The sequence below is a fragment of the Alosa alosa genome, chromosome 3 (assembly GCF_017589495.1).
Source record: "Alosa alosa isolate M-15738 ecotype Scorff River chromosome 3, AALO_Geno_1.1, whole genome shotgun sequence".
In the NCBI taxonomy this organism is placed as follows: Eukaryota; Metazoa; Chordata; class Actinopteri; order Clupeiformes; family Clupeidae; genus Alosa; species Alosa alosa.
In genome coordinates this window covers 6,251,855-6,278,569 of record NC_063191.1, presented here as the reverse complement: position 1 = coordinate 6,278,569, position 26,715 = coordinate 6,251,855, and the positions used below count along the sequence as shown (strand labels likewise).

The 26,715-nt window shown below is 53.6% G+C and overlaps 7 non-coding genes and 3 pseudogenes across 7 annotated transcripts; all 10 read right to left on the bottom strand.

Annotated features, from left to right (window-relative positions):
* Nucleotides 1–7,060: 7,060 nt before the first annotated feature.
* On the bottom strand, nucleotides 7,061–7,250 carry LOC125292729. Its single transcript, XR_007193260.1, has one exon. It is a non-coding gene; the product is annotated as a U2 spliceosomal RNA (small nuclear RNA).
* Nucleotides 7,251–7,873: 623 nt separating this feature from the next.
* LOC125292733 lies at nucleotides 7,874–8,061 on the bottom strand. Its single transcript, XR_007193262.1, has one exon. It is a non-coding gene; the product is annotated as a U2 spliceosomal RNA (small nuclear RNA).
* A 740-nt stretch (nucleotides 8,062–8,801) lies between these two features.
* LOC125292736 lies at nucleotides 8,802–8,988 on the bottom strand. Its single transcript, XR_007193264.1, has one exon. It is a non-coding gene; the product is annotated as a U2 spliceosomal RNA (small nuclear RNA).
* Nucleotides 8,989–14,037: 5,049 nt separating this feature from the next.
* Nucleotides 14,038–14,151, bottom strand: LOC125292741. Its single transcript, XR_007193267.1, has one exon. It is a non-coding gene; the product is annotated as a U5 spliceosomal RNA (small nuclear RNA).
* A 448-nt stretch (nucleotides 14,152–14,599) lies between these two features.
* LOC125292735 lies at nucleotides 14,600–14,762 on the bottom strand (annotated as a pseudogene).
* A 5,832-nt stretch (nucleotides 14,763–20,594) lies between these two features.
* LOC125292740 lies at nucleotides 20,595–20,708 on the bottom strand. The gene has a single exon (XR_007193266.1). It is a non-coding gene; the product is annotated as a U5 spliceosomal RNA (small nuclear RNA).
* A 441-nt stretch (nucleotides 20,709–21,149) lies between these two features.
* Nucleotides 21,150–21,338, bottom strand: LOC125292727. Its single transcript, XR_007193259.1, has one exon. It is a non-coding gene; the product is annotated as a U2 spliceosomal RNA (small nuclear RNA).
* A 122-nt stretch (nucleotides 21,339–21,460) lies between these two features.
* LOC125292745 lies at nucleotides 21,461–21,576 on the bottom strand. Its single transcript, XR_007193271.1, has one exon. It is a non-coding gene; the product is annotated as a U5 spliceosomal RNA (small nuclear RNA).
* A 418-nt stretch (nucleotides 21,577–21,994) lies between these two features.
* Nucleotides 21,995–22,170, bottom strand: LOC125292728 (annotated as a pseudogene).
* A 3,584-nt stretch (nucleotides 22,171–25,754) lies between these two features.
* Nucleotides 25,755–25,933, bottom strand: LOC125292739 (annotated as a pseudogene).
* Between the last annotated feature and the right edge of the window lie 782 nt (nucleotides 25,934–26,715).

Sequence of the window (26,715 nt, the reverse complement as noted above, 5' to 3'; positions counted from 1 at the left end):
GACACATGAAATCAACAGCACAAAATGCAACCAAACCAGACACACATGTCCATAAAACACCCCACCACCACATATGTCACTCCCGCCTCCCCCGTCCCCCTATACTTAAGCTAAATTAACATTGGGGGTACATTGCATCCCATACTGGTCAAACCAGAACACACAGAAAAGCCATACCCAAAAACAATCCCATCCATAAGAAACCCAAACAAACCCTCAAACAGACAATACAGACAATACAGACAAACCAAAACCACCCTTCCCACCCACATCCACCCCCAGCCCCTACTCCCTACCCATTACCCCCCAACCCCCCAAAACAAAAACAACCCCAAAAAAACACAGAACAGAAAATCAAAAAAACAAGGAAAAACAAAAGGAAACACAACCCACCCCAAGCTCAAACCCCAAAAGGAAAACCCAAAAAGGAAACCTACAGCTCCACTTCTGCCGCCAGAGAGCCCCACACCCTCCTCGCCTCCTCCACCCCCTGCAGCTGACCACACTCCCTCACGTAGCCCCAGACCCTCCACTTAACCCTATGCAAAACCCCCTCAGAGTCTCCCGCAGGGGCGCGCAGCCGCACCGAAGCCCCCCTGCGCTCCCACAGAAACCTCTTGCACTCCGACACCACTGTCCACACCACCGTCCTAACCTCCCTGGAGAGCCCCGCTAGACCTGAGCCCCAGAGGACCAGGTCCAGAGACAGGTGGCCCCGCACTGGGGGCCCCACCCAGGCCACTACCAAATCCCACACCCGGGAGGCCTCCCGGCAGTGCCAAAAGACATGGCCCACCGTCTCCACCTCCCCACACCCCATTGCACACCGAGGATGCCCTCTACCCCACAACCTGTGGATCCTCTCCCTGACCGGCAGCCTGTCCAAGGCCACCAGCCAGTTCAAGTCCCGCCCACCAGCACCCAACGACTTCGGCTGGAGCACCCCCCAGTCGACCACCCGTTGAGCGCGCCCCCCCACAGGCCCAGCAGGGAAAGCCTGCCCCAACCCCTCCCGATACAACCCCCTGTGGTCCAATACCAGGTCCCCCTCAAAACACCACTGCCTCTGGTCTACGAACTCCACCACCCTGGCATAATGCCAGGGGACGTCCCAAGACCAGGGCACCCGCGGGTCCAGCGGGCGAAGTCGGCGAAAGGCAAACCCCAGCCAGAACCTCACCAGGAACACCGCCTTGTGGTCAAAATCCCCCCTCAGCAGCCGGGCCTGAAAAGCCGTGTGCAAGCACATCGCCTTCAGCGGCACGCAGGGAACATCCCTGCCCCCTGCCGCCACAGGCCAATACATCACGCTGCGGCGAACCTGCTCCACCCCCATAAAAACTGGAACACCAACCTCTCCAGCCTCCTACCAGCCAAAAAGGGGACCGGGAAAACATACGCCAGGTGGTTGATGGACGGCAAGATGTCCGCCTTGACGACCAGCACCCTCCCAGACAATGAGAGCGGTCTGGTCCTCCATAACCCCACCCGCCGACCCAGGTTCACCAGAAGCCCGTCCCAGTTCCGTAGGGCCGACTCCCGGCGGTAGAAGTCCACCCCCAGGATCCGAAGCTTCAGTCCCTCCACCCTAAAACCCCCTGGAAACGAAACCAGCGAAGCCCACTGCCCAAAGCCCATCACTGCCGACTTCTGGACATTGACCTTCGCCCCCGCCGCCAAACCAAAACGGTCAAGCAAATCCCTAACAACCCCAAAACTCCCCAGTGTCGACACAAACAAGGTCAAGTCGTCTGCATAGGCAGAGACCCTGACCTCCACCCCCCCACTCCCGGGGAGACGGACTCCCTGTATCCCCGGGTCGGCCCGGAAACGGGCCACCAAAGGTTCGATGTACAGGACATACAGCAGGGGGGAAAGGGGACACCCCTGTCGCACCCCCCCATCCTGCGCGACCGGGCCCGACAGGCGCCCCTTAATGCGGATCCTACTCTGTGCCCCTGCGTACAACAGCCGCATCCAGGCTAAGAAAACTGGCTGTAAAGCCCATGTGCTCAAGGGCCCGAAACATGAACCCGTGAGCAACCCGGTCGAAGGCCTTCTCTTGGTCGAGGGTGTCCGACGAATCCCCGGAAGAAGCCAGGCCTTGCAGCTCGTACACCTGAACAGGGCCCCTCCTCAACCCCCGCACCGCCACCTCCAGGCCTCTAGAGGGAACCCTTCCAGGCACACCTGCTGGTCGGGCGAGTACCACCCTCACCTCCGGGTGGGGAGCTGGCTAGTCACAGCCACAGGAACAGCAAACGGTCGCTAGCTCCCGGCCAGCCTGCCCTCACTCATACAGCCTGCAACAAGTTGGGAATCACTTGGAGCCCCAGCCTGCTGCTCCTGAAATGAGGCCGAATGCCAACCAGCTCCGTGATCGCTACTCCTTCCACCGCTGACGATGTCGACGGACGCTGGTCAGTCCCCAGCCTAAGCACCTCCCAAGATAAGATGACTTCCGACTCTCGGGCACCCATCTAAAGGTGCCCCACCTCGCCGCACAGAGAGCAGGACTTCGGCTGAGAGCAGGAAGCCGCCGAGTGCTCCCCACCGCAGAAACGGCATCTATTCCCTGGACAGGCCACCAAGGCTCCAGCACCCCACACCGCCGGGTAGTACAGGGCTGACCAGGGTCAGAAAAGCCCCCGATCCGCCCCATGGAGAAGGGACCCTGGGGTGGTGAAGCCTCCAGGGCTTCCCCGGGTCCCCTCAACCGACTGTAGCCCGGCCCGTCCAGATCCCGCTGTCCCGATCCACGTCCCTCCACGTACATCCGCCACGAACCGCCTCAGGAACTGGGCCACATCCGAACTGAACTATGGGTTGTAGATGTGGATCTCCAACGGGACGAACTCCTGGAGGTAGAGTGGAGTCATCTTGGCCTCCAGGAGCGTACGATCCTCCACCATCTCCCACCTCCTCACGAACTGCGACAGGAACGAAGATCAAAAACTAAAGATCAGAAAACTGCTATTGGGGTAACTTGAGACAAAAATCCCCTGTCGGCTCCAACGCAAAAACCCATTCAAAATGGACTCACTAAGCAATCCCTCCCAAAGCCTGCCGCTCCACGCCACACCACTAATTCCAATTGCATCGAAGTTTCAGACGCTTTATATGGGCCGGGCTAAACGCCAGCTTCCTATATAACCATACTCTTGATCTTAGCCAAAAGGCCGGTAGCTGCATAATTCCCCACAACCGTAATGGGTCTGGCGCCTCTTCTGGCGCAGGGCCCCACTCAGGAGGGTTCCTTGGGGGCGGACAAGCAAAAGCGACCCTCACACGACGCTTGACTTGACAGAAAGGTGCAGTTCACCAAGCAGAGCTCCAGACCACTGAACTCTGGCTGTTCTCCACGGAAATCTGTAGTAAAAGGCAAAGACGAAGCGCAGATGAAGAGAAACCCAGCCGCATTGCTGCCACAGGGCACGCTTGGACGGAGGTCAAGAACGGCGGTAGTCGTGGACGCAGGGAGACTCCAAGGTGCTGCCCCAGCCAAGGTGTGGCTTGCCTTGCCACTCCAGCCTCCACCTCCACAAGGACATGCTCCAGTCACAACACAATGTCATCCAGCTATTTATTAATTTTGAAAAAAAAAGAGAAAAGGGCGGGAAACCTAAAAGGCCCGAAAAGGAGGTGGCACGGTTGGGCAAAAAGACCTGGCAAGGACTCAAGTGTGTCTGCTGGCTGTCAATCAAGGAGGGTTCCAAAGTCCCAGGTTACCCAGCCTGGCTGGCTGGGCTGGCTGGCTGGGTTCTTTCTTCCACAATCAAAGGATGTGCACCGCTCCTGAGTCACTGCACACCGGTCGACAAGTGGGAGCGGACGCATGCTCCTCCGCCCTCTGTTCCAAAAACTACATATTAGTCCCTGGTAGAGGACGATCAGATATTAAACCGATAAGAACAGATTTTTTTATGTTCGTTTATTACAACCAAAACATCAAATCATATACAGAACATAATCAACACAAAACCCACCACCAAACCACATAATTCCCTTTATTTACACATCCTCATAACCAACGCCCCAGAAGATACAAACCCCAGCTCAGCCCACTCCCACCCTTGGCAACTTCCCAAACCTCCCTGGCCTTCTCCACCCCATGCACTTGAAATTTCATATTCCCCGGCACATGTCTCCCACCTCCCCCAAAACCACCCAAACACCACATGTGGCGCCCAAGCTACGCTCTTTTTCTGACACATTCCTCCTCCATTCCTGCACAAGGCCACTTTCACAAAAGAAATTAAAACCCACAAAGCCACCTCCTCTTCCCTCCCTCAGGCCCCCCAAACCCCCGCCCCCAGAGCACCACACCCTGCCGAGACAGCCCCGCCCACCCACACCACCACTGATCCACTAAACCCCTAAGTCCCCTGGCTCCCTGGCAAGACCAAAAGTGCATCCAGCCGCCCCTCCTCCCACACCCCACTGCACACTAAAGACGCGGCGGCTGATGCCGGGTGTCGGTACAGGCGCCACGCACCGCAACCCACCCAGCGCCCGCCAACTAAGGTCCCTCCTTCCCTTCAAAGCCGAGGCTGATATTCTCCTCAATTCACCCTCCCTCGCCCACCACTGCCCTCCCCAAGGCCCTCCCCAACCTCCCTTCCACTGCCCTGTGACAGAGGGCCCTGGTGATCCAGCACCCCACGGGCCTCCCAGTGCGCCCACCCATTCCTCCTCAGCTCCACCACCCTCCTGTACATCCGCTGGCTCACTCCACGCCCAAGGCTCTGACAAGGACAGGGGCCTAAGACTCCTTAGTGAGAAGCCCAGCTAGCACCTTGCCCACAGCCCCTACTTTTGCAGGGTCACGAAATCCCCCACCAACCGGCACTGGAAGGCACAAACACGCCATCGCCTTGTCTGGAATGCACGCCACCTCCTCCCCCACTCCTCACCCTCACGATACATCAACTCCCGACCCACCCATTCTGTCCTACCCCCCCACAGGAATGTAAAAACTTCCCTCTCCAGCCTCTGTGCACCTTATAGCCCGGCTCCCATCACTCAGTGTATTTCCTGGGTCTTGGGGGTCTTGGGGCCCGGTCTGGTGGAGGTGTGGGGGGAGGTCCTGGTGGGGGGACTGCCCGAGCTCTCCCTCCTCTCCCCCACTGGGACCTCCAAAGTTCTGCAGGACGACTGGTCGCCTGACGGCGGAGAGGAAGGAGCAGCGGGCGGAGACTGCCGCCCCCAGCCGTCCAGTATGTCAAAAACCTCCGCTGGTCCAGTAGCCTGCTTCCCCCCCAGCCCGTCCCCCAGCAGTGGGGCAGGGTCCAGGCCAGGCAACAAAACCTGCTGCGCCTCCCGGCAGGAGCTGGGCACACCGCCTTTCACTTTCATCACCGCTAGACTCCGGTCTGGCTGTAGCCGCCCGCCTCTTTATCACCACAGAGCTCCGACATCACGATGTCCATGTCTCCACAAACTCCCTCTCTGCCTCCAGATCCTCGCTCCAGCGAGGCTCCTCCTGCCACCAGTGGTGGCGCGCACCTCCAGGGGCGCCTGCAGGACCGCCAGACCCGCTCACGAGGAAGACCCACACTTCCGCTTATCTGGGCTATGCGCCTCCTGGCCTGCCGAGGCGACCTCCTCCACTCCGGCAGCAGCCTCACCCTCCGCCGATACTGGAAGGGAAAGCTAATCTGCCGAGGAAGGCAGCATGGCGATCTTCCAGCCCGCTGCACGACCTCCTCCTCCGCGCGCGACCTCCAGCAGCTCCACGACCTCTTCCGCCTGCCTCTACCACGCCTGGCTAGCTACCACTGGGAGCCGGAGGACTCAAGCCATGTGCCTCTTGCCATTACTAGCATTAGCACATGGCCCCTGCCCGCTTGTTTCTCCGCCAGCCACACCTGACTAGACTGACTAGATAAAACCCTGTCTGGGTCCAATGGCGAAACTCCCGGGGATAAAAAGGCTCAGTGATCCTCTCTGAAAGTGGACAAAGTAAACTGCCTCCTCCCGTCCACCACCCAAACTTATTTTCACACATTTGAATCCTCCCTTCACCTCTAAACAATAGCACCCAAAACCCAAGAACATCTCCTCCTCCACCTAAGGATTGTATATATGCACGCAGACAAAGGCCTGTGCATGGCCAAATAGGTGGTAACAAAGAAAGTCCTCACCTGCCTAACCGTTGAAACTCCCAAAATCAGTGTAGTCCTTAAAGTGTAAACTCAAATCAAAAACCCAAGCCAAACAGTCCTGGAAACAAAACACTTTCTCCGGCCAGAATCTCTAAAACTTTTCTCCTTAATGCTAGTAAACATAATCCAAATTGACTTTTTTTCCAGGTTCTTTGCCCTGCTCCACCATAACCAGATTGTGTTCTTAACCATGCTGCTGACAGTTCGCCCAAAATTCACCTCACAAGACATCACTTTCCTTGATCTTAGCCAAAGGCCGGTAGTTTATAATTTACAACTGTATCGGGTCCTCGCGCCCCTTCATGTAGGGCCCCGCCCACTCAGAGGGTCTTTGGGCGGACAAGCAAAAAGCGGACCCTCACACGACGCCGACTTTGACAGAAAGGTAGTTCGTCAAGCAGAGTCTAAAATACTGCGAACTGGCTGTTCTCCACGGAAATTCATAAAGGAAGATTTGTTAGAGGAAGAGAAACCTGAATATTGGCTACAGGCACGCTTGACTTGAGGTCAAGAACGGCGGTAGTCGTGGGATTTGTGGGTGACTCCATGTGCCGCAGCTACATATGGGCTTGCCTTACACTCAGTCTCCACCCCACACACATGCTCCAGTCACAACACAGTGTCATCCAGCTATTTTATTAATTTAAAAAAAAAAAAAAAAAAAAAAAAAAAAAGAGAAAAAGGCAAGGGAAACCCAAAGGGCCCGAAAAGGGAGGTGGCACGGTTGGCAAAGACCTGCAAGGACTCCACGGTCTGCTATTGTCAATCAAGGAGGGTCTCCAAAGTCCTAGAGGTTGGTTCCGCTTATTGGTTGGTCCACGGCTGGCTGGTTGGTTCCACGACACATAATATTACACAATATTGGTCATTGGCTGGGTCTTTTTCCATAACTGTTGGATGTGCACCCTGCCCTGAGTCACTGCACATCAATGGCAAGGTGGAGCGGACGGAGTAAGCCCTCTTCCGTCTCCTCATATGTTCCAAAAATCAGATTAATATATTAGTCCTCGGGTAGAGGACGATTAGATATTAAACTGATAAGAACAGATATCACACTTGATCTTAGCCAAAAGGCCGAGAAGCTGACACCCCACAACCAGAATGGGTCCGCGCCTCCCTTCCATGCAGGGCCCCGCCACCAGAGGGTTCCTATGGGACAAGTGTGCCACCTGCCACACGCCCGACTTTTTGACAGAAAGGTGCAGGTCTACTGCCAGGAGCCTGTAATACCGAACTGGGCTGTTCCTCCACGGAAATCTTAGTAAAAGTAAAGATTTGTGCGATGAAGAGAAACCCGAGCGTATTGCCACAGGGCACGGATTTGAGGTCATAACCATGTAGTCGTGGACGAGGGTGACTCCACAGTGCTGCCGCAGGCGGCGTGGCTTGCCTGGCCACTCAGTCTCTCCACCTCCCACACACATGCTCCAGTCACAACACAGTGTCATCCAGCTACGACACTTAAAAAAAAAAAAAAAAAAAAAAAAGAGAAAGGGCGTGAAACCAAAAGGGGCCCTCCGGAAAAGGGAGGTGGTAACGGGTTGGGCAAAAGATCTGGCAAGGACTCACGGTTCATACAGCCAATCAAGGAGGGGTTCCAAAGTCCCAGAGGTTGGTCTGGCTTGGCTGGCTGGTTGGTTCCACTATTATTGTCTCACGGCTGGCCACACACAGCTATTAATATTGGTTGGGTTCTTTTTCCACACAACTGGATGTGCACTGCTCCTGAGTCACTGCACACTGGTCGACAAGGTGGAGCGGATTTGGAGCAAGCCCTCCGCCTCCCCTATGTTCCAAAATCAGATTATTATATTAGTCCTCGGGTAGAGGACGATTGATATTAAACTGATAAGAACAGATAATTACACTTGATCTTAGCCAAAAGGTCAGAAGTTACACTCACAACCAGTATTGGGTCCGCGCCCCTTCAAGGAAATTTGCCCACTCAGAGGGGTTGTCTCATGGGACAAGCAAAGCGGACCTCACACGACGCCCGACTTTTGACAGAAAGGTGCAGTCTGGCCAAGCAGAGCTCAAAATACCGTAAACCGGGCTGTTCCTCCACGGAAATCTTTAGTAAAGCGAAAGATTTGTCTTGAGATGAAGAAACCCGTGCTGACACACAGGGCAGCTGGATCGAGGTCAAGAACGGCGGTAGTCGCGGGGGCCAGGGTGACTCAGGTGCTGCCGCCAGGCCAGGCGCGGGCTTGCCTGCCACTCCAGTCTCTCCACCTCCCACACACACATCTCCAAGTCACAACACAGTGTCATCCAGTTATTAATTTAAAAAAAAAAAAAAAAAAAAGAGAAAAGGGCGGAAAACCCAAAAGGGGCCGAAAAGGGGGGGAGGTGGCACGGTTGGGCAAAAGATCTGGCAAGACTCACGTGGTCTGCTGGCTGTCAATCAAGGAGGGTTCCAAAGTCCCAGAGGTTGGTTCAGCTGGCTGGCTGGTTGGTTCAGCTGGCTGGCTGGTTGGTTCCGGCTGGCTGGTTGGTTCATAGCTGGCTGGTTGGTTCCTGGCCATTGGCTGGTTAGTTCAGCTGGCTGGCTGGCTGAAAATTAGCTGGCTGGCTGGCTGGCTGGCTGGCTGGCTGGCTGGCTGGCTGGCTGGTTGGGTTCTTTCTTCCACAATCAAGGGATGTGCACCCGTTCCTGGAGTCACTGCAATACCGGGTTCGATCGTGATGGACGGAACAGCCCTCTTCCGTCTCTGTTCAAAAATCAGATTAATATATAGTCCTCGGGTAGAGGACGTATCAGATATTAAACTGATAAGAACAGATTTTTTTTTTTTATGTTCGTTTATTACACCAAAACATCAAATCATATACAGAACACAATCAACACAAAACCCACCACCAAACCACACCCCTTTATTTACACATCATCATAACCAGCGCCCAGAAGAATGCAACCCCACTAGCCTCCCACCCTTGGCAACCCTCCCCAAACCTCCCTGGCCTTCTCAACCCCATGCACTTGAATGTATTCCTGAACATGCCTCCCCACCTTCCCCAAAAACCACCCAAACACCACATGTGGCGCCAAAGCTGGCGTCTTTTTCCTTACACATCCCCTCCTCCATTCCCACAAGGCCAATTTCACAAAAGAAATTAAAACCCCACAAAGCCACCCTCTTTTTCCTCCTCCAGGCCCCCCAAAGGCCTCGCCCCCAGGCACCATCCTGCGTGAGAGACAGCCCTCGCCCACCCACACCACCACTGATCCAAACCCCAAGTCCTGACCACGGGCCCAAGACCAAAGGTATGGTCAGCGTCTCCTCCCTCCCCACACCCCACTGCACTTTTGGTCGCGGCTGATGCAGTGAGCCGTGCAGGCTCACTACCGCAACCCGACCCAGTGCCGCCAACCAGTTAAGGTCCCTCCCTTTCAAAGGCAGGGGCTGGATGGCACCCCGAATTCACCCCTCCTCACACCACTTCCCTCTCTGCTTCTCCCCCACCTCCTCTCCATCGGGCCCGCGCATAGAGGGCCGGGTGATCAGCACCCCACGACCTCCAGCTTCACCCATTCCTCCTCAGCAGCTCCACCCACCTCGGTAATGATCCGGCTCACCCATCGCCCAAGGCTCTTGACAAGGACGGGGCCTAAGACCTCAGTCGGAGAAGCCCAGCCGGTACTTGCCCCTGGCCCTTTAGGGTCGAAATCAACGCCAGCGGCACTGGAAGGCGACAAACATTGCCTTATCGCCTTTGTCTGGAATGCATGCTCCTCCCCCCCTCCTCCGCATGGCAGCATCGTTCTCACCCACCCATTTCTGTCCTACCCCCCCCACAGGAATGTAAAACTTCCCTCTCCAGCCTCCTACCCCCAGAGAAAAAGGCACCGGCTTACCACCGCCAGGTGGTTGATGAAGTGCAAAACATCATGCTTCGTAGCCCCACACCCAATAAGGACAGATGTCTCATCTTCCACCGGGTTCAGGCGCACCTTCTCAAAAACCCTCTCCCAATTCCGGCTGCATCGCCCCCTTCCCCAAACCACACCTAAACCCTGAGGCCCTCCGTCATGCAGTGAACCCCTGGCACATCCTCCCTCCCTGCCCAACTACCCCAGAACAGGACCGAGGACTTGTCCCGGTTCACTCTGGCCCCCGTCGCCCTGCTAAAAAGGTCTAGGACCTCCCCGCCGCCGTAGGGCCAGCCTCTGTGATCAGCAGAAGGGTGGTATCATCTCTGACAACGCCACCAACCGCCACCCCCGCCTCAGGCGCGTGCACCCCCCCACACCCTGGTCCGCCCTAACAAAGGCCGCCAGTGGCTCCAGGTACAGGGCGTGCAGGGGGAGGGGGACACCCCTGCCGCACCCCCCAGCCTGTAAAAGAAAGCGGGATAGCACCCCGTTCACCCCCCCTACCCCCCCCCCTGTAAAGCAGCCTCAGCCACCCGCCCAGAAAAACCCCGGGCCAAGCCCCATCCTTTCCATGACCAGGAGAAGGAAATGATGGCTCACCCTAAAAAAAGCCTTCTCCTGGTCCACACCCAAAACTGCCAAAGGCAGGCCCTGTCCCCTCTCAGGCCATCGTCCCCCTCAACAAGGAGGTTAAGCCAAGAGGACCTCCCCGGACCCCACAAGTCTGGTCCTCCCCGTTTCCGAGGCCATCACCTCACCCCCCCCATCCTCCCGCGGCCATGGCTTTTGCCAAGATTTTATAGTGGGCCGTGAGGAGGGTAATCGACCTCAATTTTGGAGCAAAGGCCGTGTCCCCTTTTTTTGTGGGGAGGAGGGTCACCAACCCAGCCCAACATGGAGGGGGAGGGAGGACCCCCCCACCAGGACCTCCCCCCACACCTCCACCAGGCCGGGCCCCAAGACCCCCAGAAAGACCGAAAAAAATTCGGCCCGTCACGGGCCATCGCCCCGGGGACTTTGGGAGCCTTCATCGACAGCAAAGCTGTCTCCAGCTCTGCCACGGAGAAAGGCTCCTCCAGGGCAGCCCGCTGCTCCTCCCCCACCCTGCCCTCCACGCTGTCCAGGAAAGCCCCAGCCAGCCCCCCCCCCCCCCTCCTCTCCACAAACACAGCCTCATAGTACTGGGCCGCCACCTCGGCCATCTCGGCTGGAGCGGTCACCAGCCCATCGCCGCCCTCCAACCCCCTCATGTCCACCCGCTGCTGCCTCACCCTCGCTGTCTGTAAAAAGAAGCGGGAAGGCTTCTCGTCTTCCCACGCAGCCACCCTCCCCTGCAGTTCCAACCTCCTCGCCTGCCCCTCAAAAAAGAACCCCATTTCCCCTTTAAAACTTCTACCCTCTCCTCCACCTCTGGGCACCCCCTCCTGGGCCATAAAGCCTCCAGCTCCTGGGAGACCTCAGCAATCCACCTCTTCCTTTCCGCGTTCTCCTCTGCCACCCAAGCCTGGCAGAAGGCCGCCACCCCCACCTTCATAGCCTCCCACCAGCTCACCCAGGACCATTAAAAGCCCCTCCTTGCCCTCCACCCCTCAACATTGCTCCACACTGCTCCGGAACTCATCTCCTCAAAGCCCGGTTGGGAACGCCACCTCGCCTTACCGCCTCCTCCCCCCAAGTCAGCCTCCCCCGATGGCACAGTGGTCCGAACACCAGGCCGGGATAACCCGAACCCGTAGCAGCCACACCCGCTGAGGGAACAGGGGAAATAGTCCAGGGCGGGGACTCCACCCCCCTTGAGTTCCTCCATGTAGCCCCGCCTCCACCCACCCCGGCCACCTTGAAGGCATCCCGTAACCCATGTTCCCTACACAACTGCCTCAGCTCCACACTTCCCCCCGCCCCCCTATCCAAACAAACATTAAAATCCCCCCCCACCACCACCACCCGATTACACAAAAACAGCGGAGCCAAACCCTCAAAAGAACCCACCCATCCCCCTCACACTTTTTTGGGCATAAACACAAACCAAGCGCAGGTCCACCCCCCCCACCCTTACGTCTACACACAGCACCCTGCCTGGCACCGTACACACCACCACCTCTACCACAAAGCCCCAAGAACCAAAAAGAATACCCACCCCATCAGCATGCGCACCCCCCACCCCCCACACAGAGGGTCCCCTTCCCCATTCCTCCTTAAATTTTTTTACATCCCCCTCATCCCTCAAATGACATTCCTGCAAAAGAAAAACATCATACCCCAAAGAAGACAGAAACCCAAAAACAGCACCCGGCTTTTCTGCCCTCCTCAGACCCCTGACATTCAAAGAAAGAAACTTCATAAAAATGTCCAGCAATGAAACCCACATCCCCCCCCAACCCGCCCCCCAAACCAAACACCCAAAACACATAACACACACATCATTTAGCACTCAGAGCTAGTCCACCTTTCCTCCTGGTCCTTGCCCCTGGTCCACTGCCCTGTCAGCCCTCCCAGTGGAAACCCTCTCGGCACCAAGACCGGCCCCTCGCAGCAGGACTAGATCCTCGGCGAGAGAACCTGTTAGACAGGGGACCGATAACCTGTCCTTTCGGACCCATCGGTTCAGGGGCCTCGGCCTCGGCTCCCCCGACTCTGCGCAGATCTAGCCCCCCTCCCCTCCGCTCCATACACCTGAGACCCGGGTCCCCCGTCGCCTCAGGCACAGAGGGGAAAGAGCCTCCCGGCCGACTCCACCAGCTGCGATTCCCGGCGTCTCCGGCCTCCGCGTCCGGCCCAGCCGCCCGCCCGTCCGTGGCCGGGGGTCCACCTCCCCGCTCCTCAGCGTCGCTTCTCCCCCGTCAGCAGCCCATTGTCGGCACCCGATAACCGCCTGCCTCTAGCCCGTCGTCTCCCAACCCGTCCGCCCGCGACCTCCGGCAACCCGCCGCTGAGGCCGCCTTTGCTCCCCCATCTCAGCGTCGCTGCTCCATGGCGACGTCCCACGCTGGGGACGGCCCATGGGGTCCAGACCTCCAGATCAAAATCCAGCTGGTGAATATGGCCGGGCTATGGGTGCACCCTCCTCCTGGTCCACCAGATGGAGCCCTGGAGTCCCCTCCGTGCCATGCCGGTCGGGTCCTTTGAAGCGACTGTGCTGCAGGTAGCTAGGCTAGGCAAGCCACCCAAGCCCACGATCGTCCTCTCTCCCCAGCTCCCGGCTCCACCCGCCCAGCCTCCCCCCCCAACAGACTGAAGGGAGGGGTGACCAGGTCCTGCGACGGAATCCCCGCCACCACCTCGGCCTCCGGTGAGAGGTCTCCACCGCATACAGCTGCCTCCCCCGCTCCAGCACCCTCCACAGCAGCCTGCTCCGCAGGCCTCACGATCCTCTCCTCCTCAGGCCCGTCACGCTGGTCCTCGTCCCCCACCACCTCCTTGACGTCCTCCTCGGGTCCGGACACTCCGGAAGAGGTCGTGCGCTCATAGGCGCTACCGTCTTGGCCGCACAGTCCCTCGTGCCCCTGTGTCCCCACACGCCTGCAGTTCTTCCCCAAACAGTCGGCTTCGTTGTGCCCCCCTCTGCCCACACGCCTGCAATGGATAGGCTGCGGGTAGCTCAGGAAGCCTCTATCGGGCCGGGCTAAAAACCCCAGGGGGGGGGTGTAGAAAGGAACCAAGGTCCTCGGGTCTTGTAAGCTTCACAGAAACTGGCGCTTGCCATTCCACACCCCCCTCGTGTTCAAACATTTCAACCCCCCCTTAACAGCCCCACAGTACCTCGACAAAAACGCAGTCACCACTTCCAGCGGCACCCAGGGATTGTACAGGTGAATGTACAGGGGGTGAACGCTATGGCCAAAACTTGATCTTAGCCAAAAGGCCGAGAAGCGATACCCCACAACTGTACGGGGTCCGGCGCCCCCTCTGGCGAGGGCCCCGCCACTCAGAGGGTTCCTTGGGGGCGGGACAAGCAAAAGCGGACCCTCACACGACGCTCGACTTTTGACAGAAAGGTGCAGCTCCGCCGAAGCAGAGCTTCCAAAAATACCGTAAACTCGGGGCTGTTCCCCTCCACGGAAATCTTTAGTAAAAGGCGAAAGATTTGTGCGAGATGAAGAGAAACCCGAGCGATTGCTGCCACAGGGCACGCTGGACGGAGGTCAAGAACGGCGGTAGTCGGTGGGCCTTGAGGGTGACTCAAGGTGCTGCCGCAGCCAAAGGCGTGGCTTGCCTTGCCACTCAGTCTCTCCACCTCCCACACACACATGCTCCAGTCACAACACAGTGTCATCCAGCTATTTTTAATTTAAAAAAAAAAAAAAAAAAAAAAAAAAAAACCCAAAAAAGGCCCGAAAAGGGAGGTGGCACGGTTGGGCAAAAGACCTGGCAAGGACTCACGTGTCTGCTGGCTGTCAATCAAGGAGGGTTCCAAAGTCCCAGAGGTTGGTTCCGCTGGCTGGCTGGTTGGTTCTGGCTGGCTGGCTGGCTGGCTGGCTGGCTGGCTGGCTGGCTGGCTGGCTGGCTGGCTGGCTGGCTGGCTGGCTGGCTGGCTGGCTGGGTTCTTTTCTTCCACAATCAAGGGATGTGCACCGTTCCTGGAGTCACTGCAATACCGGGGTTCCGGAGCAAGCCCTCTTCCGTCTCCCTGTTCCAAAAATCAGATTAATATATTAGTCCTCGGGTAGAGGACGTATCAGATATTAAACTGATAAGAACAGATCCTTTTCCTTTTGGAAAACTTTTATTGTCACCAACTCATGTTTTTGCATTACATTTTGATTTGTTTTGTTACATTTCATGGATTTTCTTTGTGGTACATTTTCACTTTTCTTTCATCATTTCATCACATTATCATCACATGGTTTTCATTCTTTTCACATTTTGCATTTTCATTTCACATTTTCATCATTTTTCACAGCACATTTTTTACAAAAATAAAATCATTTGTCTATAAAAACCATTTTTGTTTTAAAAATGTGTCTGTGTGTGTAAAGTCCATGTGTGTGTTTAAAAGTTCATGTTTGTGTAAAAGGATGTTAAAAGTCCACGCTTTTAAAAGAGTTCCAAATGTAGTAAAATGCAATAAGAGTCAATTAAAAGGTCTCCGTTGTGCCGGACCGGGGTGAGCCACTAACAAGAGGCTCCACCCCGCTCTCCAGAAGAGCGAGGCAAGCGCGGATGCGCCCAGTGGAGATCCTCCCCTCCGCCCGCTGCTCCGTCCCGTGATGGTAGTGGTGGGGGTGCATCGGCGGGAGCCAGCAGCCGTGGGGGGCCGGAACCTTCTGCTTGAGACCCGGCCCCTCCTCCGAATGGCGACGCGGCGCCCTGCCTGCGTAGATAGATGCCAGCCAGCCGTAACGCTGGCAGGGGCACCGTCACGCGCTTCCCCACCAGCAGGTTGCGGGAGGTCCACAGTGCGGCTTTAAAGCTGTTTAGGGTGAGCCAGAGCGCGGCGAAGTCGGCGGCTGGGATGGTGGTGGCGCCCTGGCCCACCCCGCTGACCACAAGTTGGTAGCTTGGGGGGACCTCCCCTGCTGGCAGGCTCGGGCATTGCAGGGGGCCGGTATCGGCCCACAGGTCCCTCGCCACGCCGCACTCCCAGAGCAGGTGCCGCACGGTCTCAGGTTGGCCGCATCCTGGACGTGGGCAGGTGTTGATTTTCCCCATGCCCCGGGAGTGCATCACGGCTCTGACCGGGAGGACCTCATGGAGCGCCATCCACGCCAGGTCCTTCAGCTTGTTCTGGAGGGCGGGGTGGGCAGCGTTCCTCCAAGCCTGCTTGGCCTCACTGAGTGTGAGGCCGGGAACGGGGCTCACTGCTTCCCGGTCCTGCACAAGAGAGACAAGAGATTTTGCTTTAGTTAAAATAGTGACATCCTGCCCCTCTAAGTCAAATTTGTTTAAAAACTTTTTGATAAAAACATATTGTGGGGGCAGGTTAAAAGCAACTGGACGTTTAAGATCTGTTTTTAAAACTTTCAACTTTCTCAGGTACGACCCCATCCAGAAGCGGGCTAGGGCCGCTGTCTTACTGTCTCCGGATGGGGTCGTCGCGTACTTGATGTGGAGGGCGGTGAAATGGGCTCCTAAAAACAGGTGGGGGTCCGGGAGGCCCTTTCCTCCATTTTCGTGTCTTTTCTTCAGGACCTCCCTTCTGAGTCTTTCCCACTTGGACCCCCACATGAAATAAAACACCGCTCTCTCCACACCTAAAAGAAAGCTCCTGGGGGGACTAAAAACAGAACACAATAATAAAAGCAGGGGTAAGATGACGGCTTTAAAAATTAAAACCTTACCTTCAAATGTCATCTGTCTCAGTCCCCAGAACCCCAGTCGTTGTCTGACTCTCCCTAACACGTCAGTCCAGTTGCCCCGTCCACCACCCTCATTGTCAAATTTAATGCCTAAAATTCTGATGTCTGTCTGTTTAAAATTTACTGCCAGATTTGGTCTTACGTCACCCCACGGCCCAAAGAGCTGGGCCTCGGACTTGCTCCTGTTGAGCTTGGCGCCCGAGGCCCTTCCGTACCAGTCAGTCAAGTCGAGTGCTCTTTGGGCCGATAAAACGTCATTTAATAAAAGGGTCACGTCGTCCATGTACAGAGTGCATGTCGCGGTCAGTCCACCTGGCAAGTCAAGTCCTTTGATCCATTTGTCCCTTCTCAAGATCTGTGCCAGCGGCTCGATGCACGCAACGAACAGGAGTGGGGATAAAGGACACCCCTGGCGGACGCCAGAGCGCACACTAAGCGCATTTGTGAGGTGCCCATTTACACGAATTCTGCTGTATATTTCTGTATACAGCAAACCCACCCACTTTAAAAACCTCCCTGGAAACCCCATTTTTTGCAGTACCTTTAAAAGGTACTGGTGCGAGACCCGATCAAAAGCTTTCTCAAAATCTAAATTTAATACTAAAAGCCTAATATTTCTGTCTCTCGCAAAACAGATGGCGTCTCGGACCAGCACTAGGCTGTCCGTGATCCTCCTTCCAGGTACGGCACAGACTTGATCCGGGTGGATCACGTCCTCTAAAACAGTTGACATACGTAGTGCTAAAAGTCTGCTAAAAAGTTTACAATCAAAATTTAAAAGTGTGATTGGTCTCCAGTTCTTTAAGTCAGTCCTGTCACCTTTTTTGTGAAGTAATGAAACTATCCCTGTCCTAAAGCTGTCTGGAAGTCGGTCGAGTTCGTCAAATTCTTTAAAAACAGTCAACATGTCATTGGCTAAAATGTCATAAAAGGTAACATAAAATTCCACGGGGAGTCCGTCCTCTCCCGGGCACTTTCCTGTTTTAAAACCTTTAAGACATTTTAAAATTTCAACCAATGTAAAATCTTCCGTTAAAAACTTCTGATTTAAAACTGTTGAACTTAAGAACTCTAAAACCTCTTCCATTATTTCTAAATGTACGTTTTTTTCTGCATAGAGGTCCCCATAAAATTCTTCTACCATTTTTAAAATTCCCTCTATGCAGGTTTCTTCCCTCCCTTCTTCTTTTAATTTCATTATCCCACCCCCTCTGGAAATTATTTTCTTAAAAAAAAACCTTGTACATTTTTCACCTTCTTCCATTTCTTTTTCTTTACTTCTTAAAATCGTTCCCTTACTCTGTTGTTCTGCTAAAACTGACATTTCATTTTTCACTCTTTTTATTTCTTCACTAAAATCCAATCCTTCGTTTAAAAGGTTAAAATATCTCTGTAATCTCTTTTGCAGCCCCAACATGCACCTCCTCTCTCTCTCTTTCTTGTCCTTACCTTTTATCTTAAAAAACGTCTTGGTCCTACCCTTCACCATTTCCCACCAGTGTGCTCGTGAATCGTAAAGGTCTTGGAGGGTCTGCCAGAGGCTGAACTGCTCCCTGTATTCTCTAACTATCTCCTCATCCTGTAACAGGGAGCAGTTCAGCCTCCACAGCCCTCCACCTACAGTCACACCTGTGGGGAGTGAAAGGGTGCAGGAGAGCATGCAGTGATCTGAAAAGAAGAGGGGGGTCAATGTAGCATCCGTGGGCGGGCAATCTCTTGTTAAAACATAGTCGATACGGGAGGCTCGGGCGCCGTCACCACTGTGCCAGGTGAAGCCCTCCTCCCGTGGATGCACTTTTCTGTAACAGTCGACTAAGTTAAAATCTTTAATTATGTTGTTTAAAACCCCGGATGTTTTGTCTAATTTAAAATCCTCCCCTACCTTTTTCTATCTAGTCTGCTTAAAACGCAGTTAAAATCCCCTCCGACCACTAGGGGAGCCCTCCCTAGCATGTGGGGCTGCAGTTCTATTAAAAGGTCGTGTCGGTCATGTTTATCATTAAAACCATAAACATTTAGAACATTAAAATCCCTGTCTAAAACGGTCAAGTGGGTTAAAAGGGCCCGCCCGGGTCTCACCACCGTGCTGCCCTTCACCAGAACGTGTGGATTTTTAATTAAAATGGCGACCCCGTCAGCTTTGTTAAAATTGGACCCGCTCCATATGGAGGGTCCCGGGGTCCACATCTGTTCCCACTTGCTGTAGTTCTTTAAAAAAGGCAAGGAGCACTCTTGCAGCAGAAATACATCTGCATTCAGAGTGCTCAACAGGGATAAAATGCTCTGAGCTCTCACTAGAGTCTTCACACTTCTTACATTGATTGTTGAGATTGTGAGACTCATGAGCAGTATGATAAAAATGGACACGACAGAGTTAAAATTACAGAGACATGTTTTTAAAACAAGTGGAGATCAACCGGGGTTGATCTCCTGTGACACCTGCTCCTCCTTTATGACCAATGAATTTGGTTCAGAAGGGTCACTGGTGTCTCCAGCGTCGGGCTCGGCAGAGAAAACCTCTTGCGTTGCCCTTGGCGTGGATGCTCTTAGCGCCATGCGCATAAAAGACACTTCGCGTCCACCGGGCCACAGTCGATTCAGATCTTCCGAAGAGGAACTATCTGAAGACAGTATCACCCGGTTTTTCTTCTCTGTCATTTCTGACAGAGGAGATTCCAAAGGTCTCTTATGCTGCGCATTGGGGAGTGAAGCAGGTGCTTCAGCCCCCCTCAGAGGCCACACTCACCTCCTCAGTGGTTTCGGGAGGCGGGGCTTCCTTCTCTCCTTCAGGCTCCTCCTCCGCCTGCTCCATCTCCTTTTCCAGCTGGGAGGGTGTGGCCTCCAATCCGTGCTCTGACTCTGCCTGGGTGTTAGCTTTGCTCGTAGCCGCCCGGCTAGTCCCTGAAGCTGGCTGGAGGTTTCCCTCCAAAACTTCAGGGACCACCCCTTCCTCCATTTTGTCCTTCTCTTCCTGTTCTTGTTCTGGGCCATGCGGCCGGGCGGCCATGGCGGCCATTTTGGTAGCCTTTAGCTTGTTGGCAAAAGAGCTAGGGCAATCTCTGTAGAGATGGGATGAAACTCCACAGAGATTACACTTTCTGCCATTTGTGCAATCTTCAAAAAGATGCCCAATTTCTCTACACTTCCTGCATACAATTTCCTGGCACGCTTCGGCAAGATGCCCAAGCTGGCCGCATTTGCGACACAGCTTAGGCATCCCTTGGTAGTGGATGTAGCCCCGGTTCTCTCCCAACACAATCATAGACGGAATCTGACGGAGGCCTAGGTAACTGCTCGGGTCTTCCCATTGTTTAATGGGAACTCTCCACGAGCAGTTCCAAATGCCATCCTCGTCTAAAACCTTAACTGGTGGGCTACGAACCGCGCAAAATCTAGCCAGCCATGTGCTAATGTCTTCCCCAGTCACAGTTTCATTGAACATTCTAACAATCACCACTTTCTGTGAATTGTCCGAAAGTTTCTCAACTTCAAACATGGAGAGCTGGTCTTTACAAGTCACAAACCGTTGCCAAAAACTATTAAGCAGTGAAGCCGAGCGAAAGCTAACATCAAACCCTTTGTTCCCAGGCAGAGTCACCAAACAATTCAACTCGCTAGCATTAAAACCAAGCATTTGTTGGACACACTTTCTTGAAAAGTCCAATCTGGACATTTCCATTAGCCTTCCATTTTTTGTAATAAAATTAAAACGTACGCTGTGGTGCCTCCTCATGCCAGCACGAGCAGCCGACATGGTGGAGGCACCACCAGCCTAAACCTAAACTAAAACCACTAAAACTATAAATACTTAAGACAATAAATTAACTAAAAAGGCTAAAAGGCTAGGCTAAAACAAGCTAAAAACCACACAATAAAAAGGAGCTAAACAGCGCTTACCTGGGCCTGATGTTTAAAAGGAACTCCAAAGGAAAAGGCAGCTGCTTAGACCTGTAAAAAAGACAAAAAACACAAAACAGTACAAAAAACAAAACGAAAAAACAGTAATTTTAAGACAGAAAAAACACACAAACCAATATAACTCCCGGATGAGAGTGTCCAAACCACCACAAGGTAAGGACCGCCTTCCTCTCACCGCGAGTCGACCGCTGTCTTAGCCAAAAGGCCGAGAAGCGATACCCCACAACTGTACGGGGTCCGGCGCCCCCTCTGGCGAGGGCCCCGCCACTCAGAGGGTTCCTTGGGGGCGGGACAAGCAAAAGCGGACCCTCACACGACGCTCGACTTTTGACAGAAAGGTGCAGCTCCGCCGAAGCAGAGCTTCCAAAAATACCGTAAACTCGGGGCTGTTCCCCTCCACGGAAATCTTTAGTAAAAGGCGAAAGATTTGTGCGAGATGAAGAGAAACCCGAGCGATTGCTGCCACAGGGCACGCTGGACGGAGGTCAAGAACGGCGGTAGTCGTGGACGCGAGGGTGACTCCAAGGTGCTGCCGCAGCCAAGGCGTGGCTTGCCTTGCCACTCAGTCTCTCCACCTCCCACACACACATGCTCCAGTCACAACACAGTGTCATCCAGCTATTTATTAATTTAAAAAAAAAAAAAAAAAAAAAAAAAAAAAAAGGGCGGGAAAACCCAAAAGGGCCCGAAAAGGGAGGTGGCACGGTTGGGCAAAAGACCTGGCAAGGACTCACGTGTCTGCTGGCTGTCAATCAAGGAGGGTTCCAAAGTCCCAGAGGTTGGTTCGCTGGCTGGCTGGTTGGTTTGGTGGCTGGCTGGCTGGCTGGCTGGCTGGCTGGCTGGCTGGCTGGCTGGCTGGCTGGCTGGCTGGCTGGGTTCTTTTCTTCCACAATCAAAGGGATGTGCACCGTTCCTGGAGTCACTGCAATACCGGGTCGATGCGTGGAGCGGACGGAGCAAGCCCCTCTTCCGTCTCCCTGTTCCAAAAATCAGATTAATATATTAGTCCTCGGGTAGAGGACGTATCAGATATTAAACTGATAAGAACAGATACTACACTTGATCTTAGCCAAAAGGCGGCGATACCCCACAACTGCGCGGGGTCCGGCCCCCCTCTGGCGAGGGCCCCGCCACTCAGAGGGTTCCTTGGGGGCGGGACAAGCAAAAGCGGACCCTCACACGACGCTCGACTTTTGACAGAAAGGTGCAGCTCCGCTTGAAGCAGAGCTTCAAAAATACCGTAAACTTCGGGGCTGTTCCCCTCCACGGAAATCTTTAGTAAAAGGCGAAAAGATTTGTGCGAGATGAAGAGAAACCCGGCGATTGCTGCCACAGGGCACGCTGGACGGAGGTCAAGAACGGGCGGTAGTCGCGGGACGCGAGGGTGACTCAAGGTGCTGCCGCAGCCAAGGCGTGGCTTGCCTTGCCACTCAGTCTCTCCACCTCCCACACACACATGCTCCAGTCACAACACAGTGTCATCCAGCTATTTATTAATTTAAAAAAGGGCGGAAAACCCAAAAGGGCCCGAAAAGGGAGGTGGCACGGTTGGGCAAAAGACCTGGCAAGGACTCACGTGTCTGCTGGCTGTCAATCAAGGAGGGTTCCAAAGTCCCAGAGGTTGGTTTCTGGCTGGTTGGTTGGCTGGTTGGTTGGCTGGCTGGCTGGCTGGCTGGCTGGCTGGCTGGCTGGCTGGCTGGCTGGCTGGCTGGCTGGCTGGGTTCTTTTCTTCCACAATCAAAGGGATGTGCACCGTTCCTGGAGTCACTGCAATACCGGGTCGATGCGTGGAGCGGACGGAGCAAGCCCCTCTTCCGTCTCCCTGTTCCAAAAATCAGATTAATATATTAGTCCTCGGGTAGAGGACGTATCAGATATTAAACTGATAAGAACAGATCCTTTTCCTTTGGAAAACTTTTATTGTCACCAACTCATGTTTTTGCATTACATTTTGATTTGTTTTGTTACATTTCATGGATTTTCTTTGTGGTACATTTTCACTTTTCTTTCATCATTTCATCACATTATCATCACATGGTTTTCATTCTTTTCACATTTTGCATTTTCATTTCACATTTTCATCATTTTTCACAGCACATTTTTTACAAAAATAAAATCATTTGTCTATAAAAGCCATTTTTGTTTTAAAACTGTGTCTGTGTGTGCAAAGTCCATGTGTGTGTTTAAAAGTTCATGTTTGTGTAAAAGGATGTTAAAAGTCCACGCTTTTAAAAGAGTTCCAAATGTAATAAAATGCAATAAGAGTCAATTAAAAGGTCTCCGTTGTGCCGGACCGGGGTGAGCCACTAACAAGAGGCTCCACCCCGCTCTCCAGAAGAGCGAGGCAAGCGCGGATGCGCCCAGTGGAGGTCCTCCCCTCCGCCCGCTGCTCCGTCCCGTGATGGTAGTGGTGGGGGTGCATCGGCGGGAGCCAGCAGCCGTGGGGGGCGGGAACCTTCTGCTTGAGACCCCGGCCCCCCTCCCGAATGGCGGCGACGGCGGCCTCCCCTGCGTAGATGTAATGCCAGCCAGCCGTGAACGCTGGCAGGGGCACCGCCACGCGCTTCCCCACCAGCAGGTTGCGGGGAGGTCCACAGTGCGGCTTTGATGCTGTTTAGGTGAGCCAGAGCGGCCCGAAGTCGGGCGGCTGGGATGGTGGTGGCGCCCTGGCCCACCCCGCTGACCACAAGTTGGTAGCTTGGGGGGACCTCCCCTGCTGGCAGGCTCGGGCATTGCAGGGGGCCGGTATCGGCCCACAGGTCCCTCGCCACGCCGCACTCCCAGAGCAGGTGCCGCACGGTCTCAGGTTGGCCGCATCCTGGACGTGGGCAGGTGTTGATTTTCCCCATGCCCCGGGAGTGCATCACGGCTCTGACCGGGAGGACCTCATGGGCGCCATCCACGCCAGATCCTTCAGCTTGTTCTGGAGGGCGGGGTGGGCAGCGTTCCTCCAAGCCTGCTTGGCCTCACTGAGTGTGAGGCCGGGAACGGGGCTCACTGCTTCCCGGTCCTGCACAAGAGAGACAAGAGATTTTGCTTTAGTTAAAATAGTGACATCCTGCCCCTCTAAGTCAAATTTGTTTAAAAACGTTTTGATAAAAACATATTGTGGGGGCAGGTTAAAAGCAACTGGACGTTTAAGATCAGTATTTAAAATTTTCAATTTTCTCAGGTACGACCCCATCCAGAACCGGGCCAGGGCTGCTGTCTTGCTGTCTCCGGATGGGGTCGTCGCGTATCTGATGTGGAGGGCGGTGAAATGGGCTCCTAAAACAGGTGGGGGTCTGGGAGGCCCTTTCCTCCATTCTCAGGTCTTTTTTCAGGACCTCCCTCCTTAGTCTTTCCCACTTGGACCCCCACATGAAATAAAAACACCGCTCTCTCCACACCTAAAAAAAGAAAGCTCCTGGGGGGACTAAAAAACAGAACACAGTAATAAAAGCAGGGGTAAGATGACAGCTTTAAAAATTAAAACCTTACCTTCAAATGTCAACTGTCTTAGTCCCCAGAACCCCAGTCGTTGTCTGACTCTCCCTAACGCGTCCAGTCCAGTTGCCCCGCCCACCACCCTCATTGTCAAATTTAATGCCTAAAATTCTGATGTCTGTCTGTTTAAAATCTACTGCCAGATTTGGTCTTACGTCACCCCCACGCCCAAAGAGCTGGGCCTCGGACTTGCCCCTGTTGAGCTTGGCCGGGAGGCCCTTCCATTACCAGTCAGTCAAGTCGAGTGCTCTTTGGGCCGATAAAAACGTCATTCAAGTAGAAGGGTCACGTCGTCCATGTACAGAGTGCATAAGTCGCGGTCAGTCCACCTGGCAAGTCCAGTCCTTTGATCCATTTGTCCCTTCTCAAGATCTGTGCCAGCTGCTCGATGCACGAAGCTAACAGGAGTGGGGGGGATAAAGGACACCCTGGCGGACGCCAGAGCTAACATTAAGCGCGATTTGTCAGGTGCCCATTTACACGAATTTTGCTGTTGATGTCTTTATACAGCAATCCCACCCACTTTAAAACCTTCCTGGAAACCCCATTTTTTGCAGTACCTTTAAAGGTACTGGTGCGAGACCCGATCAAAAGCTTTCTCAAAGTCTAAATTTAGTACTAAAAGCCTAATATGTCTGTCTCTCGCCAAAACAGATGGCATCCCGGACCAGCACTAGGCTGTCCGTGATCCTCCTTCCAGGTACGGCACAGACTTGATCCGGTGGATCACGCCCTCTAAAACAGTTGACATGCGTAGTGCTAAAAGTCTGCAAAAAAGTTTACAATCAAAATTTAAAAGTGTGATTGGTCTCCAGTTTTTAAGTCAGTCCTGTCACCTTTTTTGTGAAGTAATGAAACTATCCCTGTCCTAAAGCTGTCTGGAAGTCTTTCGAGTTCGTCAAATTCTTTTTAAAACAGTCAACATGTCATTGGCTAAAATGTCATAAAAGGTAACATAAAATTCCACGGGAGCCCATCCTCTCCCGGCATTTTCCTTGTTTTAAAACCTTTAAGACATTTTAAAATTTCAACCAATGTAAAATCTTCTGTTAAAACTTCTGATTTAAAACTGTTGATTTAAAACTCTAAAACCTCTTCCATCATTTCTAAATGCACGTTTTTTTTCTGCATAGAGGTCTTGATAAAAAATTGTACCATTTTAAAATTCCCTCTATGCAGGTTTCTTCCCTCCCATCTTTTTTTTTTAATTTCATTATCCCACCCCTCTGGAAATTATTTTCTAAAAAAAAACCTTGTACATTTTTCACCTTCTTCTGTTTTCTTTTTTACTTCTTAAAATTGTTCCTTACTCTGTTGTTCTGCTAAAACTGACATTTCTTTTTTTCTCTTTTAATTTCTTCACTAAAATCAAACCCATGTTTAAAAGGTTAAAATATCTCTGTAATCTCTTTTGCAGCCCCAACATGCACCTCCTCTCTCTCTCTTTCTTTTGTCTCTACCTTTTATCTTAAAAACGTCTTGGTCCTACCCTTCACCATTTCCCACCAGTGTGCTCGTGAATAAAAAGTCTTGGAGGGTCTGCCAGAGGCTGAACTGCTCCCTGTATTCTCTAACTATCTCCTCATCCTGTAACAGGGAACAGTTCAGCCTCCACAGCCCTCCTCCACGCTGACGGAGGTCAAGAACGGCGGTAGTCGTGGACGCCGAGGACTCCAAGGTGCTGCCGTGCGAGCCAAGGCGCGGCTTGCCTTGCCACTCAGTCTCCACCTCCCACACACACATGCTCGCTTCCAGTCACAACACAGTGTCATCCAGCTATTTATTAATTTAAAAGAGAAAAGGGCGGGAAAACCAAAAGGGCCCTCGGTGCTGAGGTGGCACCTGTTGGGCAACACCTGGCAAGGACTCACGGTCTGCTGGCTGTCAATCAAGCGAGGTTCCAAAGTCCCAGAGGTTGGTTCCCGCTGGCTGGCTGGTTGGTTCCGCTGGCTGGCTGGCTGGCTGGCTGGCTGGCTGGCTGGCTGGCTGGCTGGGTTCTTTTTCTTCCACAATCAAAGCGGGATGCACCGCTCCTGAGTCAATACTGCAATACCGGGTCGAGCAAGGCGGAGCCGGACGGAGCAAGCCCTCTTCAATTCCCTTGTTCCAAAATCAGATTAATATATTAGTCCTCGGTAGGACGATCAGATATTAAACTGATAAGAACAGATCCTTTTGCCTTTTTGGAAAACTTTTATTGTCACAAACTCATGTTTTTGCATTACATTTTGATTTGTTTTGTTACATTTCATGGATTTTCTTTTGTGGCATTTTCACTTTTCTTTCATCATTTCATCACATTATCATCACATGGTTTTCATTCTTTTCACACCTTTGCATTTTCATTTCTTATATTTTTGATCATTTTTCAGCACATTTTACAAAAAATAAAATCATTTGTCTATAAAAGCCATTTTGTTTTAAAACTGTGTCTAGTAAAGTCCATGTGTGTTTAAAAGTTCATAGCTTGTGTAAAGGATGTTAAAAGTCCAGCTTTTAAAAAAGATTCCAATGTAATAAATGCAATGAAGAGTCAATTAAAAGGTCTCCGCCAGCCGGACTGGGTGAGCCATCATCAAGAGGCTCCACCCTCGGCCTCCAGAAGAGCGAGGCAGCTGGATGCTTCAGCAGGTCCCCTCCTCCCCCGCCGTCTGGCCCCGTGATGGTTGGGGTGCATCGGCGGAGCCAGCAGCCGGGGGCGGAACCCTGCTTGAGACCCCGCCCTCCTCCCATCGGCGCACGCTGGGCGCCTCTGCCGCCAGAGATGCCGCCAGCCAACGCTGGCAGGGCACCGGCCACGCTTCCCCACCAGCAGGCTGGGCGGGAGGTCCACAGTGCGCGGCTTTGATGCAGCTTAGGTGAGCCAGAGCCGGCGGTCGGGGCGGCTGGGATGGTGGTGGCGCCGCCCACCCCCGCTGACCATGCTGGTAGCTTGGGGACCTCCTGCTGGCAGGCTCGGCATTGCAGGGGGCCGGTA